Source organism: Triticum dicoccoides, chromosome 6A (genome assembly GCF_002162155.2).
Source record: "Triticum dicoccoides isolate Atlit2015 ecotype Zavitan chromosome 6A, WEW_v2.0, whole genome shotgun sequence".
Lineage (NCBI taxonomy): Eukaryota > Viridiplantae > Streptophyta > Magnoliopsida > Poales > Poaceae > Triticum > Triticum dicoccoides.
Window position 1 is genome coordinate 297543448 of NC_041390.1, and position 19657 is coordinate 297563104.

Genomic DNA, 19657 nt, shown 5'->3' on the forward strand with positions numbered 1-19657 from the left:
CCGAGTGGGCCGAGCTCCATAGGTTGTCCAGGCTTACCATGAGGTCTATTGTGGATCATCTGTGGCCGGAAGGGCCAAGGCCGAATAGTTATTTTAGTTTAGTGCAACAATTCCTTGGTGCCATGCCGCACATCGACACCATGAAGAGGTCAGCGTGCATAGAGGGTGCACGGATGGCACTTGCCCGTGTTAAGACATACTGGGCAGAGATGGAGGCCACCACTATTGCAACCCAGAGTTCGGCCATGGGTCGAGTATCTGCCGAGCACTACTTTGAAGAAGTCCTTGAAGGCGCTCGTTCAATAGAGGCTCTGTGCTTGAAGAATATTATGTTCTAGTGACATGTATTCCCATTGTAAAAAACAATGTTTTATTGAATTGTCAAGGCTGTGTTTATACTTTTGCCTGAAAGTATTATGATGCCTCCTATGCGGCCGTTTATGTATATATGTATATAACCTGAAATTTTGCAGTCGTCGGCTTCAACCCCCACGTATATAATGTGGGGGTGTTCGCAAAAAATGCGTATTCACACTTGATCCAATGTCTTGGTCCATTAAGGAGGTGGTAACGCAGCGAACGAGGCAATCAGACTATATTGCTTTAACACTTTCACTTAGCCATAGGAGTTTGACGGTGGGACTACTATATAGCCCCTGGTACCTCCGCGCTTGTCCGAATACGGTGCGCGTACGTACATGACCGGGAAACGGCCCTTTGTTAATGCAGAGGAATCCCGAAGATTCCGCTAAGTCATCGAGTGGTTGACCAGTCTCACGTTTTGTCATGACAGTCAATTTTCGGCTTTCTCTACTGAGGTGCTCATTCGGATGAACTAGGGCACAATCGCAGTAGTTTTCCCGGTGCCGCCTTAGCCGATAGAGCGGAATGTAAGGTAGCAAAACACGGGAGCTGGGCAAACCCAACATTTGACCACAGACATGATTCGAAGCTGATGCATATAAGGCCAAACTCACGACACCGAACACTCCCTAAGGTATTTTGTCTTTATAACATATGCCGGGCTGAACAATGCCCTTAATAATAAACCCCAAGTGTCCAGGTATGTGCAATATTCTGACGTGGCGAAATGCCAATAACGTCAGCATCCTTCTCGGTTGTACTGAGTATCCGAGGGATGTGAGCAACAAGAGAGAGTAAAAAAGGTTTACGTAGGGTCTTAATATGAAAAGAAACCTTTGAGCGGGTCCCTGCTGCACGTCGGCGCATGTGTCTCCATTGTGCCATGTCCTGGACGGGTGTAGCACAATTGTCATCTATAAAAGAGAAGAACTTACGTGAAAGTTGTCGTGCCAAAAAATTGATTATTCTCGATAAACCATTAAAATTCAAGATAAGTCAAGTTGAGCCGAACTAGCCCTGATTACACGCGGGAAGCCCCTGGTACCGTCCATGAGGGTTTAACCATCAAACCAATCTTAGGTATATCTACTGATGTGCCAGACTCATCTAACCGTGTCCGCGATCTTGACGACCTGTCATTTATTTTGGTTGGTGAGGCCGTCTAGTGCTCGGTTGTTAAAGTTGCCGCACGTTCTTCCGCGTGTAGAGAACGCTCAATATTTCCACTAACTATGATGGTGCCACATGGACCAGGCATCTTAAGCTTAAGAGAAGTGTAATGTGGTACCGCATTAAAACAAGCAAAAGATGTTCTTCCGAGTAGTGCTTGATAGCCGCTTCGAAATGGAGCAATGTCAAAGTCTAACTTTTCACTTCGGTAGTTGTCGGGTGAATCGAATACAACCTCTATTATTAGAGAGCCCGTGGAGCGGGCCTCCGGGCCTGGTATTACACCCTTAAAGGAAGTATTACTGTGGCTGATTTTTGTCGGGTCTATCCCCATTTTGCGGACTGTGTCCAGATATATCAGATTTAGACCACTGTCGCCGTCCATAAGGACTCATGTGAGATGGTATCCGTTTATTATTGGGTCTAACACCAAGGCAGCCAATCCTTCATGCCGGATGCTTATCTGGTGATCCCTGCGATCAAAAGTGATCGGGCATGCCAACCAGGGGTTGAACTTAGGGGTGACGGGCTCTACGGCGCGTATGTCTCAGAGTGCATGTTTGCTTCTCCTCTTCGTCACGTGGATCATGTTTACTGTTTTTAACCTCTGGTGGGAATTTTTTTTGTCCTCCAGTGCTTTGCTGGCGAGGTTTGTCCTTGTCTTAGCTTGGTGTTTCCCTCCACTTGTGTTCGGAGTTGAGCTTACTGGCCTGCTTGAAGACCCAGCATTCTTTGTGGGTGTGATTTGCAGGTTTATCGGGGGTGTCATGAATCTGACATAATTTGTCTAGAATCTTATTTAGGCTAGACGGTCCATATCTGCCGCCTTTGAAAGACTTTTTCCACTGACCTGGTCGAGAGCCCCTGAATCCGGCGTTTACCGCCGTATTATCTGGGCTATCTTCTTTATTTCGACGCTTGCTTTTACTGCGTCGTGGTTTTCCATTGCCATCCCTGACTTCGGATGTGCTTGGGTCGCTGGTGCTACTGCGGGCTAACCAGCTATCTTCGCCCGCGCAAAAGCGGGTCATGAGGCTTGTCAGGGCTGCCATTGTTCTCGGTTTTTCTTGGCCGAGGTGTCTGGCGAGCCATTCGTCTCGGACCCTATGCTTGAAAGCTGCTATGGCTTCGGCGTCCGGACAGTCGACGATTTGGTTCTTCTTAGTGAGAAACCTGTTCCAAAGCTTTAGGGCTGACTCTCCGGGCTATTGAATTATATGACTTAAATCGTCTGCATTCGGAGGTCGGACATAGGTCCCTTGAAAATTAGCCCGAAAAGCATCCTCGAGCTCCTCCCAACTTCCAACTGAGTTTTCAGGGAGGCTTTTCAGCCAGTGCCGAGCTAGTCCTTTAAGTTTGAGGGGCAAGTACTTGATGGCATGGAGATCATCTCCGCGAGCCATATGGATATGGAGGATAAAGTCCTCAATCCAGACCCCAGGGTCTGTGGTCCCGTCGTACGCCTCTATGTTCACTGGTTTGAATCCTTCTGGAAATTCATTGTCCAGCACCTCATCGGTGAAACATAGGGGGTGTGCGGCACCCCTGTATTTGGATGTATCATGGCGTTCAGATGGTTGTAGTATTCGGTTTTGATTTTGTGCCGGAGTGCGCTGCCTAGATCCATAAATGGATCTGGTCATACTAGATTTTGGCGCAAGTCCTCACGTAGATCGTGTGTTGACTTATCTGCGGCCTTGTCAGCCACTCTGTCGTGGCCACAAGGTGGTTGATCCGGCGGTTGGCCGTTTTATTTTTCGGCTGTGTGTGCTCTAATGCCTCATCGTCGAATTCAGGTAATAGCTTGCGCTTTGGATAGCTCTTTGTGTGGTAACTTCCACCATACTTTTCTTTGTTGTCGAGCACTTTGTTCCAGTTGCTGTTTAGCGTATTTTGTGCGGCCTTATGCCTTTGCTTCTGCTTCTTCAGACTCCTCACTGTGGCAATAAGCCTGCTGCAGAGGTTCTCTTGTTCCAAGTGCCTTTCCGGGATGATGTCTGCATCTTCGTCCGAACTGTTTTCCTCCCCAGAGGGGGGTTGATGAGGTTTATCTGTGGCGTCGCTGTGTTCGTACATCGGATCCGTACTATGTTCGCCGTTTGAAGTTTCATCGTGCTCTGCCGCCGGGTCAATGTGGTCGTCGTTTCCTCTGGAGTCGACTGAAGTGTTATTTTCTCTTGTGCTGTTATCATTGTTTTTGCCGAGGCGGGATTTGGAGCGGCGCCTACGCCGATGCTTTGTTTGCTTCTTGGAGGGGTCATCCTCCGCTATCTTGTCGCCATTGCCTTCTTTAGGTGTAGCCACCATGTATATGTCATGTGATGAAGTGGTTGTCCAGCACTCTGTGGGCACTGGTTCCTGTTCCTCTCCTGCATCGTCGCCATGTCGTCGATGTCTTCAGAGTCGAAATCGAGCATGTCGGTTAAATCATCGACAGTGGCTACTAAGTGGGTGGTGGGTGGGCAGCGAATTTCTTCGTCATCCGCATCCCCTTCTAGCCGAACATAGTTCGGCTAGGGTTCTCCTGACAAGGAGAGAGACCTTAATGAATTTAGCACATCGCTGTAAGGTGAGTGCTGAAAGATATCCACGGAGGTAAACTCCATGATCGGTGCCTAATCGGATTCGATAGGCACGGACACAGGCGGCTCGGAGCCTATGGCCGGGGAAAAATCCAATGGTTCGGCAACACGGCTCTCGCAAGGGGTGAAGTCAGTATTCGGCTCTATCGCCACTAAGAGTGCGGCCTCCATGGTGGGCTCTATCCACCCGTCCTCAGATGGCGCACTTTGCTCCAGATTGAGGGCCGGAGTAGTTGTAGATGCGATCTCTCGAACATTGTCCAACGGCAGAGTTACGTCATGCTCGTTGTGATTGTGCAGCACAGCTGACATGGGCTCGAACCCGTCGAAGATCAAGGCTCCGCGGATGTCGGCGGTGTAGTTTAAGTTTCCGAACCTGACCTGATGGCCAAGGGCGTAGCTCTCGATCTGCTCCAGATGGCCAAGAGAGCTGGCCCGCAGCGCGAAGTCGCCGAATACAAAGATCTATCCGGGGAGGAAAACCTCACCCTGAACAGCATCGTTACCGATGATCGAAGGAGCCATCAAGCCTTTACGGTGATGGCACAGTGGAACTCTCAATGAAAGCACCAATGTCGGTCTCAAAACCGGCGGATCTCGGGTAGGGGGTCCCGAACTGTGCGTCTAAGGCGGATGGTAACAGGAGGCAGGGGACACGATGTTTTTCCCAGGTTCGGGCCCTCTTGATGGTGGTAATACCCTATGTCCTGCTTGATTGACCTTGATGATATGAGTATTACAAGAGTTGATCTACCACGAGATCGAAGAGGCTAAACCCTAGAAGCTAGCCTATGGTATGATTGTTGTTGTCCTATGGACTAAACCGTCCGGTTTATATAGACACCAGAGGGGGCTAGGGTTACATAGAGTCGGTTACAAGGGATGAGATCTACATATCTGTATTGCCAAGCTTCCCTTCCACGCCAAGGAGAGTCCCATCCGGACACGGGACGAAGTATTCAATCTTGTATCTTCATAATCCAACAGTCCTGCCAAAGGATATAGTCCGGCTATCCGGAGACCCCCTAATCCAGGACTCCCTCAGTTGTCCTTTCACCATGCCGCCCAAAACAATCACGACCTGCAACTGGGTTCCCTCCATCGTCACTGCGAGCACCTTGAAGGATTTTGTCACCGTTGGATATTTGCCAGATAAGAGTGTGATGCATTACCGTATTCCTGACCCGGGCGAAGAGAGACCTCAGCCTAAGGATGGTGAAGTTATCATATTACTAATCGTATGAACCGGGGCTTCTTGCCACCGGGCTCTAAATTCTTCAGAGATATCCTACACTTCTTCAAATTCCATCCGCAAGACATTGGACCCAATTCCATATCAAACATCTATAACTTCCAAATCTTTTGTGAGGTATACCTTCAAGAAGAGCCTAGTGTTGAACTTTTCAGATAGTACTTCTATTTGAACCGGCAGAACGAGTTCACAAATGGGCCCATCTTGGAACTTGGCGGTATTTCAATTCAACGCAGACGAGATGCCATCTTCTCTCAAGTAGCTTTGCCAAGCCATACCAAGGACTGGAACCAAACATGGTTCTACTGCAAAGATATCTTGTCGTCTGATGAAAATCCATTGTCGGGTTATCGGCCTAAGCGTCTCGACTCTAATTACCAACTCCTTGATAAACTTTCCGCTGCCGAACGCAAGAAACTTGTCACTACAATCAGAAAAGTTCAAGCCTTGCTAGGAAACGGCTTAACTGGAGTAGACTTAATCCGCTGCTGGGTCGCATGGCAGATCATACCCTTAAGCCGCTGATCCGAGTTGATGTGTACATATACCAGAGGAACAGATGATCCCTTACGCCATAGCTCTCTTCAACTGACTGAAGAAGGCATCGTTGAGATGGCAACCACGCTTGTAATAGCAAATATGAAGACTGCAACAAGGTGGGTTTGAATCCTTTCTGCAAGCTTAACCCGACACCAGAGGTAAATCTTTTGATTTCTTTTTCCTTCGGCACTTAAACATTGCATGAACACAAATATGTTAACCTTCCACAGGCTAAATCTGACTTCTGGAATGTCAAATATGACCAGGAGGCTGCCAAAAAGGCTAAAGCTGTTGCGAGAGCCGCCAAAAATACCAGCAGGAGGTCTAGGAAGAAACCAAGCGCCTCTGAATTGCTGAAGCTGCATGACGCCTCTGAGTTGGAGGTAGCCCTTGATTCTCTTGCCTTATTTTTAACAACCTTATCGACACTGACTACTGCCAGGATGACACAGGAGCCAGCCAAGCAGTCGAAGAAGAGGTAACTACTATTTCCTCCGACTCAGAGCCTTTACCAAGGCAAAAACTTCGGCGGGTAACCCGGAAAGTAAGGTTTTCACACCCCTTGGATTATTTAGATCCTCATTTTCTCTTAAAACGACAGCAGCATGAGAGCCGTCGCCAAACCCGGACCGGTGGGGATGAAGATTTACCCTTCGGTTTACCAAACACTCCACAGAAATGCCAAAATGAGGTTTTTTTAACCTTAACTCTTGTATTTACCAGCGAGTTACTTTAATTAATCACTCAATTTTGATTCCATCCTTGCAGGAGATTTCCCGTTCCTCCTCTAGCAACTCATCACAGACTCAACTGCCGGCTTTCAAGACCGCCCCTAGGTAATAATAAATATCTTTCTTCTGTACCTTTATATCTTTATCATTATACTGACTTGTCCAAATTCTTTTTAGCGGTCAAGCAAAACCCAACAAGAAAGCAAAGGCCACAAAGCCGAACGAGGGTCCGAAATCTACTGAACCAGAGCAGCCAACCATTGCACCAGAACATCCAGAGCAGCCAGAAGATCCTCCTTTCAACGCTCAACCGGAAATACCTGAGCCGTCTATTGACGAAACCACTATTGATCCATCAAGCTCAGTTAACTCGCCGGAGATTCATGCTAATGATGTTGTAATCACTGGCACCGGATTTATTGAGCCGGGGAATCCAACGATACTAGCGAGACATTCGGCCAAACAAGAAGTCATGGAAAAACGGAAAGTAAGGTTTGATGTCTCCCACTATGCTCAGCTGAGTACTAGTGAAGTATTATCTGGCTATGTCAGTCAAGCGCATTCCAGTCGTGACTTGGAGATTGAAATGGTTAAACAAATGCACCAGAAGTATGTGGTACGTCATCCGGATTATATATATATATCCTGCCAGCCCCCAAGTCTTCTGATTATGAGAAACTTGAATAATTTGTAGACTTGAAATATTTACAAGCTTCTGTCCTAGACTCCCTCCAAGTCCGGTTTAAAAACTTCAAACCGGATTCTGATGATAGCATAATTTGCCATTTGTAGTCCCTAAGGCCGGCTTAATCAGTATGAATGAGCTAGTTCTATTAATTAATGTGTAAAAGAATAGAACTTAACTACATAGCCCCCATGAGTCGGCTGGGACTGTCAACAGCACACCTGGCTCATCCTTAGACAGAAAACAAGCAATGTGCATTAGCCCCCAAGTGCCAAGTGTTGTTGCTTGCAAAGCACATGGGACTTTAGAAAGAGCCGATTCTTTTGAAAAATTGCGCTGACAAACATTAGCCCCCAAGTACCAAGTGTTGTTGCTTGCAAAGCACTTGGGACTTGTATTATTGTAATTCGCCATGAAACTTAATGAACTTGTGTTGTATGCAGGCTGCTACAACAGAATTGGAAACTCAATTGTCCGAGGCCAAGACCTGGCTGGAGGCAGGAGACTGAGACCAAAAAGGCTGAATAAAATTTTTAGTTTAGTGTGTCTAAAGCCGAAAAATTGAAGGTCGGTTTTACCGCGGACAAAGAATCTTGGGCTAAGGAAAGACTGCCCTGATTCAGCGTGCTGAGAAAGCAGAGGCAGCTCTGGAAGAAGTTACCACTGAACTCACGGTATTTAAAGAACCGTGTGTCTCAGATGGTTTCTGCAATCTTTGGTAAGTCACCTTGTTATTTATCCAGAGTAAGTATTTGTCATCATACTGTAAGTCGCCACTTAACCAATCTTTGCACTTTTTCTTTCAGGTCCTAGGAGCAGCAACCTTAGCTGAGACACATTGGTGAAACTCAAGGTGGTTTATACTTTGGTTGAGCAATTATACACTGGAGCTCAGTGGACGCTTGCTACTATTTCTCCAACGAATCAAGGACCAAATCTGTTAAGTGATGTCTTAAAGAAGCTGTCCTTCTTACCCACCAGATTTCAAGAAATCAAATCGTCTTGTGCTAGAGCTGGAGCTGTCACAGCCTTAAGTCGTGCCAAAGCTTGGGTACCAGAACTAGACCCGGCAAATGTAGCTAGCGGATATCCTAGTCTCAAGGAAGATGGAACCCCTTTTGACCAACAAGACTTTGTTGCCTGTGTCAAAGAGATTCACCCACATGCAACAATCATTGCTGAAGAGACCAACCTCACCAAGTATCAGCCGGGTTACGATGCAGATAACCAGAAGATGCCGACTCCTTCATATAAAGTGATGGATTTAATTCCACCCATTTGTAAGCACACTTTCACCCTTGATATTGATCCGTCTGATCTGATTGACAACGAAGCTGAATTCGTCGCCTTGCGTGGCTTTGAATGGTCCAAACCCCACTTCCAGATGGTGGAGGAGGAAGATGAACCGATAAGGGATGAATCGCAACCTTCGAGTCAGCCAGGCCAAGATTCATGAACCGGGGCCGATTTATCATCTGCTGATTGCGAGACTTAAAAACAATCATCCTTGTGGGCACCAAGCGCCTTGTAATAGGCTAGCTTTAAACTCTTATTCTGCTATGCCATCGTGCATATTTTGCTATTCATGATACTATTTATCCGCCATGCGAAGATATGCCATATATGATTTATGATATTATCAATTTTGAATCGGTTCCTGCATACGACAGGTGAAAAGAGTCCTGGCGGTTTACCGCTGGACGGGTTATAATGCCCCAATATAAATTTATCATGATTTATAACCAAGGTGGACTGAATAATAATCATATATGATTAAAAATATGTCATGCCTATGATATTTGATCAAACTTGTTGGTTTACCAAGCCAGTGCAGTAACGGCGATAACAAGATTTTGAACACTGGTAATTATCAAATATTGCTGGCTTATGAACAAAACCGAACTAGTTAATAAACACCGAATATTCTCTTTATTTCAGACTGGCGACTTATAGTCAAAAAACAGGCCGGGTTAATGAACACCGGTGATTTATAATCATAAAGCTGTATAAGTCTTATCAAATAAACCTCAAAAAGAAAACTATCGAATAAAAACCAACGAGAAACGAGGCTTTTCATGGGCTGCCAGGCCGAAAAATGAGGCTTTTCATGGGCTGCCAGGCCACCGAGTTAAACCGTTTTATAAACCTTATAAGATGGACCTCACATTAACCAATCGTCGTTTTAACTTTGACAAGTTCAGGGTCTGCATAAGATTGACTTGTCAAACGTTCGGCGGGTCATTCCAGGATTACCTGGGCGGAGTGGCTTACTTAAAAAGGCAGGATAACCCGGGGTTTTAGGTGGTACACCTGGCTTCCAAGCCTGGCTTTTAAGCCTATTATAAGGGTTATAGCAACTCTTGTTCTTTAGAACAAAAGAGCCCCCAAGTAATATTTTGAGTTGTGATCAAGGGGCACCTATGTTTGAGTTGTGCTTTTGTAACAGACTCTCTTTGGTCCCTTTCACCTGGGTAACAAGCCCCCAAGTTTTTTTGTGGCTTCTAAGCCAGATCAAAGGGTAATAATAACTTTGCTGTATAAATCAAAAGCCCCATGTGACCAAAAACTCATTATTTAAAGAGAAACAACGACAAAGGCCCTGCTTTAACTGGGATGCCAGCTTTATTATATTGATCATTATAAGTGCATCTAGTGCTACCCCTAGTTGCTTTTGGAGTATTGACGACAAACCTGGTTGAGGGACTAATGTGTTTGTGAGAATTGCAGGATAACATAGGTAGAAGTCCCTCATTGATTCGGTTTTCCTACCAGAGATGACCCCTAAAAATGTATGAAGACATTGAAGTCAAAGGTGGTATGTGAAGACATTCACATTGAAGACTATGACAAGAGAAGACATCGCGTGAAGACTATGGAGCGCGAAGACTTAGTTGTTTCGTCGTTCTTTTTCTTCTTTGGTGAGTCATAGGAACCACCGTACTGTTAAGTGGGGTCCAAGAGAACCAGTCAGATTGACTGAAGTGATGCTTAACCAAAACCCTATGTCTTCAAGTGAAGACTATGAGAGAAAATCTTATCCAGAGTTGGATAAGTCAGCTTTGCTTGTAGCCCAAGTAAAGTTGTTGTGTGTGTTTGAAATCTGACCGTTGGAACACGTGTCAGTTCCTTAGTGACCCAGGGTCATTTCGGACAAATCAGGTCGGGTTGCCTAGTGGCTATAAATAGCCCACCCCTACAAACATAAACGGTTGGCTGCTTAGAGTTAGTGTATGGCTTTTTCCGTTTGAGAGCAACCCACCTCGAAGCCTTTGAGAGAGAATTCCTTGAGAGGATAAAGTCCTAAACACCCAGAGCCAAAGAGTGTTAGGCATCACTTAAGTCTTCCTGTCTGTGTGATCTGAAGACTTATTACACTTGAGGACTGCGAATCCTCCAGCCGGTTAGGCGTCGCGTTCTGAGCATCCAAGAGTCATTGTGGATCGTCGGTGAACGAAGTCTGTGAAGGTTTGGAAGTCTGCCTTGAAGACTTACCAGAGTGATTGGGCGAGGACTGGGTGTCCTTATCTCAAGGGGAATAAGGTGAAGACACGGTCTTCTGAGTTGAATCTCAGCCTCCCTAACCAGACGTACAGTTGTCACAGCAACTGAAACTGGTCCAACAAATCATTATCTTCAATGAGTCACTAGTTTTAGCCTTCCCATCTCTTTATTTACTGTTGGTCCTTGTGAAGTCATTGTATGATTGCATTATCTTCGGCTGCACTAACCAGAAATACGGTGAAGAGTTTGGATATATGATGCAAGAGCAGTATCAGATGTCCATGATGGGTGAGCTGAAGTTCTTCCTTGGTCTTCAAATACGTCAGCAACACAATGACATCTTCATATCTCAAGAGAAATACCTCAAAGATTGCTTGAAGAAATTTGGAATGCAAGACCGCAAAGGCTACGCGACGCCAATGACAGCCAAACACCATCTGGGACCCGACGACAATGGTAAAGAGTTCGATCAAAAGGTATACCGCTCCATGATTGGTTCCTTGCTTTATTTATGTGCATCTAGGCCAGATATCATGCTTAGTGTTTGCATGTGTGCCCGGTTCCATGGGGCACCAAAGGAATCGCATCACTTAGCTGTGAAGCGAATTCTTAGATATTTGGCTCACACCCCAACACTAGGATTATGGTATCCAAAGGGCTCAGAGTTTGATCTAGTTGGATTCTCGGATGCTAATTATGTTGGTGACAAGGTGGATCGCAAGTCTACATCAAGCACATGTCATTTTATTGGACGATCACTTGTATGTTGGTCTTCAAAGAAGCAGAACTGTGTATCTCTCTCCATTGCTGAATCTGAATACATTGTTGCTGGATCTTGCTGCGCTCAGCTTCTATGGATGAAGCAACACTCAAAGACTATGGCATTCATCTGAAGCAAGTGCCACTCTACTGCGACAAGGAGAGCGCCATCAAGATTGCCAACAACCCAGTTCAGCACTCGAAGACAAAGCACATTGAAATTCGTCATCACTTTCTCAGAGATCATGTTATGAAGGAAGATATTGATATCATACACATCAACACTGAAGAGCAATTAGCAGATATCTTCACAAAGCCCTTGGATGAGAAGAGGTTTTGCAAGTTAAGGCGTGAGCTAAATATCTTGGAATCCTCAAATGTCCTGTGATTAGGCACACTCCCTAACACTTGTGCATGTTGATGACTTAGATGTGCAACACACGAAGTAACGTATGTCTTCAATCAATGAAGACTTGCATTCTGAGTGTGAATACATTAACGTGGAATTTGAATTTAGAGCGCCACGAAATTTGTGCGCCGTGTCTGGGTCTAATACTTCCTATACGGTGGGTAACGCCACCACAAAATTCTTCCCTAAGAAGTGTTTCTCACATGACGTTACATTTGCAAAGTCTTTGCTTTCTGTTTGTCTTCAATGTTAACATGACCTCATGTTTATGTTCAACGTACTAATTTAGTTTCTGTCCTCTACAGCATTCACTTATAGCTATGGCTTCTTGCTGAATCTTTTGAACTAAGTGAATGTGATCGGACCCTAACCCCTCTATCCAAATCATATGCATTCTATTGACACTGTCAAAATGTCTTCTTTGTATCCTTGTCAGCAGAAGACACAGAGACAAATATTAATCCGTTTTCAATGCTAAATCCTTCCACCTGAAACTCGGAGAAGTGGGAACGACCACCCGACAATTCAGCGGTGCGTGGGAACATGGAACAACCTCCGATGTGTTGCATGATAGCCACGTGTCCTTCATATGTGAACCGCTAGGGGCACCTATGTAATAACACTGTGCCGTCCCTGTCCCTATATATACACGCCTCTACCCAGTCATTATCCTTTCTTCCACTCTCGCACAAACCCTAGTGCCACCTGTTGGCGTTCTGGGAATGGGGGTCCCCAGACTTGCCAGCCTGCGGCCTGCGGCATGGCTCAAAGGGGGGCCCAGCACGGCCCATCTTCACCAACACAAACTCAAGACCGTCGCGAGGGGCCAAGCGTCGCGGGGGGGACGACGCGGAGCTTCCTCAGGCACGGCCTCGTCAGGCTGGCTCACAAGGAGGCGGAGAGATCAAGGCGGGGTACCTTGCGAGGTGCCCGTGACGCAAGCCATGACGACTCAGGGCGCCAGGCGGGTGCCAGCCCGCGCAGTGTCCTCCTTTCCTCTTTGGTGCAAAGGGGGGCAAGCGCAGCCGCGGAATACCGAGGCATCAGGAAAAGGTTGCCATTTCGGTGCAACGAGACCAAGACCAGGAGGACTATGAGACGGAGGTCACCATGGGGCCCAAGACGGCGTCATCACCAGAGCTTTGCGCAGGCGAAGACTACTTTTGTCAGGATAGCTGATACATGCTGTCCCCTTTCAAATTAGCCCGCCATTGTTGGATCCCTTCCCGCTCAATATTTGGGAAGAGGACCAGGGCCTCTATAAATAGGACCGGCCACCCACGTAGCAAAGGGTTGGGCTCAGTCTCCTCCAAGGGCTCGAGAAGTAGAGAGGAAGTAAGCAGAGAGAGAGAGAGAGATAGAGAAAGGTGGCTGAACTCCTCCCAGCAGTTCATCGCCCCAGCCAAGAACAGACCCTCGCGAGGCTGTTCTCCCTTGTATTGTTCATCATCATCAGCCCAAGAGGCAATCCACACACCACACACTGGAGTAGGGTATTACACCACAACGGTGGCCCGAACCAGTATAAACCCTGTGTCCCTTGTGTTGTTCTTTTCATAGCTTTGATCCCAGCTCGGTGGAGGGGTGCAGGTAGGTAGGAGGCAAAATCTCCACGCGCACCCTAGTGTTCGAACCTCAAGGGTCTGCCAGAACCCGAAATCCGACATTTGGCGCGCCAGGTAGGGGGGCGCCGGAATTCGTCTTCCACCGCTCCGTTCTCCTCCGACCATCACTCTCATGTATGACGCACGTCGGGCCCGCGTGGAGCGCCGGGCCGCCCTCGCTTCCCGTGTCGCCCAGACAGCCCCTGTCGGCGGGCGTCCTCGCCGTTCCCCGTCACCTTCCATCAATGCCGCCACCGGCCCGGTGGGGGACGAGCAGCAAGCATCGTCTCAGCATCCATCCGTGCGCCAAGACGGCCGCACCGCGACTCCCTCACTCACCCCAGCTGGATCTTCGTCCCGCGTGCTTCGCGCGCCCATGGAGGCTCGTGCTGCACTCATCGCGGCAAACGAGCTCCTGCGCTACCGTCCCATTGACGACGTCTACGAAGAATGGCTCGACCGCGTCACCGAACTCGTCCGCACCGCAGGGGGCTCCTCCGCGTCGTCCGCTCCGCTGCACCGCACCCTGCCCCGCGCGGGCGACGAGGCTCCGACGGCGCCCCAGCCGCCTCCCCCTCAAGAAGACGCCATGGCTCCAAGACGCATGGCCCCTGGGCGGAACCCGCTCCATCAGGTGCCAGCGCGGCAAGAGCAGAGCTGCCAAGAAGTCCCGCGCCCGCCAGAAGCTACCCGGGCACTCCCTGCTCTAGCACGTCGCGACCATCCTCCTGCTCCGGCGCGTGGGGACATGCAGGACCAGGCTCTCCATCACCCAAGGCCTCCCGTGGCCATAGCAGGCTGCCGTGCCTACACCACCGAACTGCGCGGCGTCGCGTGGCCGGGCAAGTTCAAGCCGGACCTGCCTCCTTGCTATGATGGCACGGCCGACCCTGCGGAGTTCCTCCAGCTCTACGAGCTGGGCATCAAAGCTGCCAACGGAGATGAGAAGGTCATGGCGAACTGGTTTCCCATGGCGCTCAAGGACGGGGCCCGCACCTGGCTCCTGAACCTGGCTCCAGGCACAATCTCCTCCTGGGAAGAGATGCGCACCCGCTTCATCACCAACTTCCAAGGTACTCGCAACCGGCCACCCGCCGTGAGCGACATGCGCCGCATCAAGCAACAACCCCGGGAGACCCTGCAGAAGTACATCTAGCACTTCAACAACGCACGCCTCAAGATTCCCAGGGTGACTGAAGAGGCCATCATCTCAGCCTTCTCCGACGGCGTGCGCGACGTCAAGATGAAGGAGGAGCTGGCGATGCATGAAGACCTGTGCACTTCTTTGGAGCTGTTCAACTTGGCGAACAAGTGCACCAGGGCTGAGGAAGGGCGTCTCTCCCTCCTTGAGCTGCCTGCCGCAGACCTAGAAGAGAAGAAGCTCAAGGCCAAGGAAGTGAAGCGCAAGGGGGCTGTCGTGCTCGCGGCAGAACCAGACACCAAGCGGGGCAGAGATCAGCCCGAACCTCCCAAGGGCAGTCGGTACTGCGTGTACCACGACCTCCACACCCACAACACCAGCGAATGCCAAGAACTCCGAGCCATGCGTGAAGGAAGGATCGGCCATCGCCCTGACCGTGGTGACCGGGGATACGGCCGAGGAGGAGGAAGGAACGTAGGGTGCTGGGAAGACCGTGGCCCGCGCCAGGGGTGGCGCGACCAACCTCGTGAGGATCGCTGGCAAGACCCACCTCGCAAGGGAGGCTGGAGGGATCAGCCTCGCGAGGATCGCCCGCAAGGCAACGCAGGCCTCCCACCGCTGCTGCCCCAGGCAAGGAGGAACGAGGACCGCCACCAGGACGAGGAGGCTGGGGGCTTCCAGGAGCATCGCACGATCGCCTGCATCCTGGGCGGAGCTCAGGCCCCAGCCTCTCAGCGCATCTTCAAGTAGTTCGCCCGCGAAGTGAATGCAGCCCTCCCCAGGCTCGAAGCCACGCGCCCTCTCAGGTGGTCGGCGTGTGCCATCACCTTCAGCTCAGCAGATCAACTCAAGTGTGCGGTTACAGCCGGAGTCTTCCCGATGCTTTGTTCCCCAATCATCAGCAACGTGGTGGTCACCAAGACCCTCATCGGTGGCGGGGCAGGGCTCAACGTCCTGTTCGTAGAGACGTTCAACAACCTCCAAGTGCCCTACAGCCAGCTTCAGCCAACCAAGCCCTTCTCCGGTATCACCGATGGCTCCACGGTCCCGATCGGGCAGGTCCGCCTCCACGTCACCTTCGGGGCACGCAACAACTACCGCACCGAGCTCATCGACTTCGACGTCGCTAACATCCGCCTGCCGTACAACGCCATCCTCGGGTACCCGGAGCTGGCAAGTTCATGGCCGTGACTCACCACGGCTACAACGTCCTCAAGATGCCAGGAAGCGGCGGAGTCATCACGGTGCCCTGTGAAGAGAAGGACGCAGTGTGTTCCCTGGAGCGAGCCTTTCAGGCCGCATCACTGGAGGACCCAGATCGCGGAAGCAGGAGGCTTCCCGAGGCCGCCCCCAAGAAGAAGAAGACATCGTCCGGCCTGGCCCCTTAGGAGGTAGGCCCCTCTGGGCCCGTGCCTGCCCAGGGGGAACCTCCTTCCATCGCATAGGAAAGCGCGCCCGGCGCCCTCCTCAGGTAGGGCTCGGGGGCTCTCCCCTGGAGGGCCACTGATGAGGACATGACTACCTTGGATATGACCAAAAATATTGCATATATGCATATTTTTCAGGTGATTTCTAGTGCAAACTATTCAATAATCTATTTATGTTATCCAGAACAAAAATACTTCACACACTTTTGTGTTTTGTCTAATTGCAGGCGTATGGGACATTTGTACAATCCACATATGAAGATAAGAAAGAAAGAGATGTTTATTTGCTGTCCAAAAAGTTCTCTCACGTCACTTTTGGCCCAAGAGAAGATAGAGTCCAAGTCTCTCACGTTCTGGATTCAGATTCGGACTGCACAAACACACCTGACTCAAAACGCACACAAGTTTTTCATACGGACTCCGAATTGGGTGATTCTTTTTTTGTTGGAAACTAGATTTCGTGCACTTTCCAACCCAATTGGAATCACCTTCAAATTCGTCCGGAGCGTTGAGTTGTGGACGAAACAATCTGATACTGCAGCAGAATCCGAGTCAAACTACAAGTCCAAAGGTGTTACATCACCTCCACTTGGGCCCATTGGCCTTGTACGGCCTAGATTTAGTTTTAGGCTGCCTTGGGACGTCCTCCCACCTCCTTGGCCGCCACCCCTTGCTCCTATATAAGTAGATCCATCTAGTAGCTTTTCCTTGGAATTTGTTTAGTTAAAAGTTAGCCATTGCAACTTCGTGTACTTCGTTTGTGTCCAACGACCAGACCAAGACCGCTTCCGGATCCCCACCATTATCAATACTTCATATATATTTGCGATATTCAGATTGCTTTATCATATTCTTGTTCGTTCTTCGATTGCTTGCAGGAATAGACCTTCGTGGTCAGGCTGACCGTGCTTCCGGCATCGTCAGTAACCTCAGGAGAATGGTTTAGCGATTGCTAAGGCGCAACGTCGTGCACGTTTGTAGTCGGATCGTCAAAGTCGTCTCCACCAAATCGATAGTTATCATCTCATCGAAAGATCGGGACACCCTCGCCTCTATCAAGTGGTATCAGTTTTCAGGTTGCTCGGTGAGAATTTCCAGTTTTCCTAGATCAGATTTATTTTCTTACCTATTGTCCAAGAAAAATCCACAAAAAAGAGTTAGATCTATTCATCCTTTGTCCAAGCCAGTCTGAGCCTTTGCAATTTTCTTTTCATTGCTTGCATAGTTGAATTATCGGTTGCATCGTCGTGTCGAGTTGCTGGTCTTAGTGTCTAGGTCGTTTAGAGTTTCGAGTTCTGTTCACATTAGTCACGTCGCCGCTGCATCATTATCCCTTCCGCTGTCCACCACCCATCCATCAATTTCCCCCACGTGCTACCCACCGTTCATTGTCATAATCATAGTTGAGATCGTTCCCATCTTCGCTTGATCCAATCTGCATCTTATCTAGTTTGTTTTGGAAAGAGGGAGAAAAAAAAGAGAGAAAAAAAAGTAAAAAAAAGTCAGAGAAAAAAAAGAAAGGAAAAAGAAAAAAAGGCGTGAGAAAAAAAAGAGAGAAGAAAAAAAAATTGGATCTATATAGAATCAATCTCGTACCTAAATTCGGATTGGAATCTATTTTGCGCACTTTTCAGTAAAACAGGTGTATCTTCCTCATACGAAGTCAGTTTTGGCTCCGTGAGTACTCAAATTGAAGATAGCGACGAGCCGCATCTAAATAGTTGCAGAAGCTAGTTCAATATTTGACACCTCAAAATCGGCTTTTAAATAGGTCTTTTTGCCCTCCGAAGCTCGTGAACACAACTTGTTCCAATTTTTCAGGCCAATTTTAGAATTCTTTGACTCCTCATATCAACTCGGAATTGAGTGATTCTTTTTGCATTGGAAAGCTTGAGTTAGTAGCATTCTTTGAAAGAATTTATCAGAAAATTGTCTCAAACTTTTCAAGAGGAAAGTTGGAGAGAGAGTTGTTGTATATCCTGCTTGGCAGTTGTTTTTCATCATTATCTTCACTGCCGTTGTGATCTTCACTTATATCTTGCTATCAAGAGCTACTTAGTATCCTTCATTGATGCTAGTTGTGCTATGCCGTGACCTCATTAGTGTTCTAGGCTCGCGTCTCTAGTCCGGTCTAGCCTAGGACCAGCACAGTACCGTCGTTGAGCGTTTATTCAACATTGCATCTTTGAATTGATTATTGCTAATCTTTTGCTACCATATATAGCCAACCCAGCTCCACATATTTCTACACCGTGTATATATACGCTCCCCTGGCAATCGCTTTACTCAATATTCGGAGTTACTTGACACCGCTGGTTGCCGATCACCACCTGCTGCATGGTAAGAATTTGTAAGACATTGATATTTGCTTTACTGTGAGCGTTTTACCACCACATCCTAGTAGTTATAGGAACAATATTTTTGGGTTTTGTTTCTTGTTCTACTAATCATGACAGGATCCAGAGTCAATTCATGGGCTTTGTCGATCGCGGGAGACGTGCCACCACCTTTGCAAATACCACAACCGTCACGAGAGGTGCACAAACATCCAAATGCACATGATCAGGTTAATGTATCTATACCACCATTTAATGGCCGTTTTAAACCTGCTTTATATATTGAATGGGAGTTCGACATAAAAAATATATTTGCTTCCCATAATTTCAATGAACATAAAAATGTTAAGGTTGCGGTTGGTTCTTTCACTGGTTATGCTTTGGTTTGGTGGAGTGAATATTGTCGGTTACACCCTGATTATATACCTACTACTTGGGATGATTTGAAACTTGCCATGCGACATACTTTCGTCCCTGCTTATTATACTCGTGACATGATTAAGAAGTTGCAACACTTAAAACAAGGTAGTGAAACTGTAACAAAATATTATGATGATTTACAAACTACCTTGTTGCATTCCTCTTTAGAAGAAAGTGAAGATGATTTTATGGATAGATTTTGGGGAGGATTAAACCGTGATATTCAAGAGATACTAATTCATGAAGAGTGTTATCCTATGGACCATTTTTTTTCATCTTGCTTGCAAAGCTGAACAGGAAATAAAACGACGTGTTGGCCACGAGGAGAACAAGCGCATGGTGCACATTCCAAGAGTTGATATGATTGTTCCTTCAACTACTAGGCATACTATGACAACCACATCCGTTGTTGTCAGGACTACATCACCTCGACCATGTGACACATCGCCCCCGAGAGTGGCTACATCATCTGAGTTGATCATAAGAGGTAATGACAAAGGTACTGATCTTCCATCTCTACATGAGAATGATGAATGCCTTGTCAATCTGAATGCACCATCTGATGAGTTACCCACTACTTTGATCACACCACCTATTTTAGAGGACTACGTTGATAATTTGACTTTGCCATGTGATCAAACAACTGAAATACCAACAATTTTGAGTGCACCCATTGAATTAACTATTGATGCAAAAGAACCAATGTTTAATCATTTTGATATGACCTCTAATCTTGG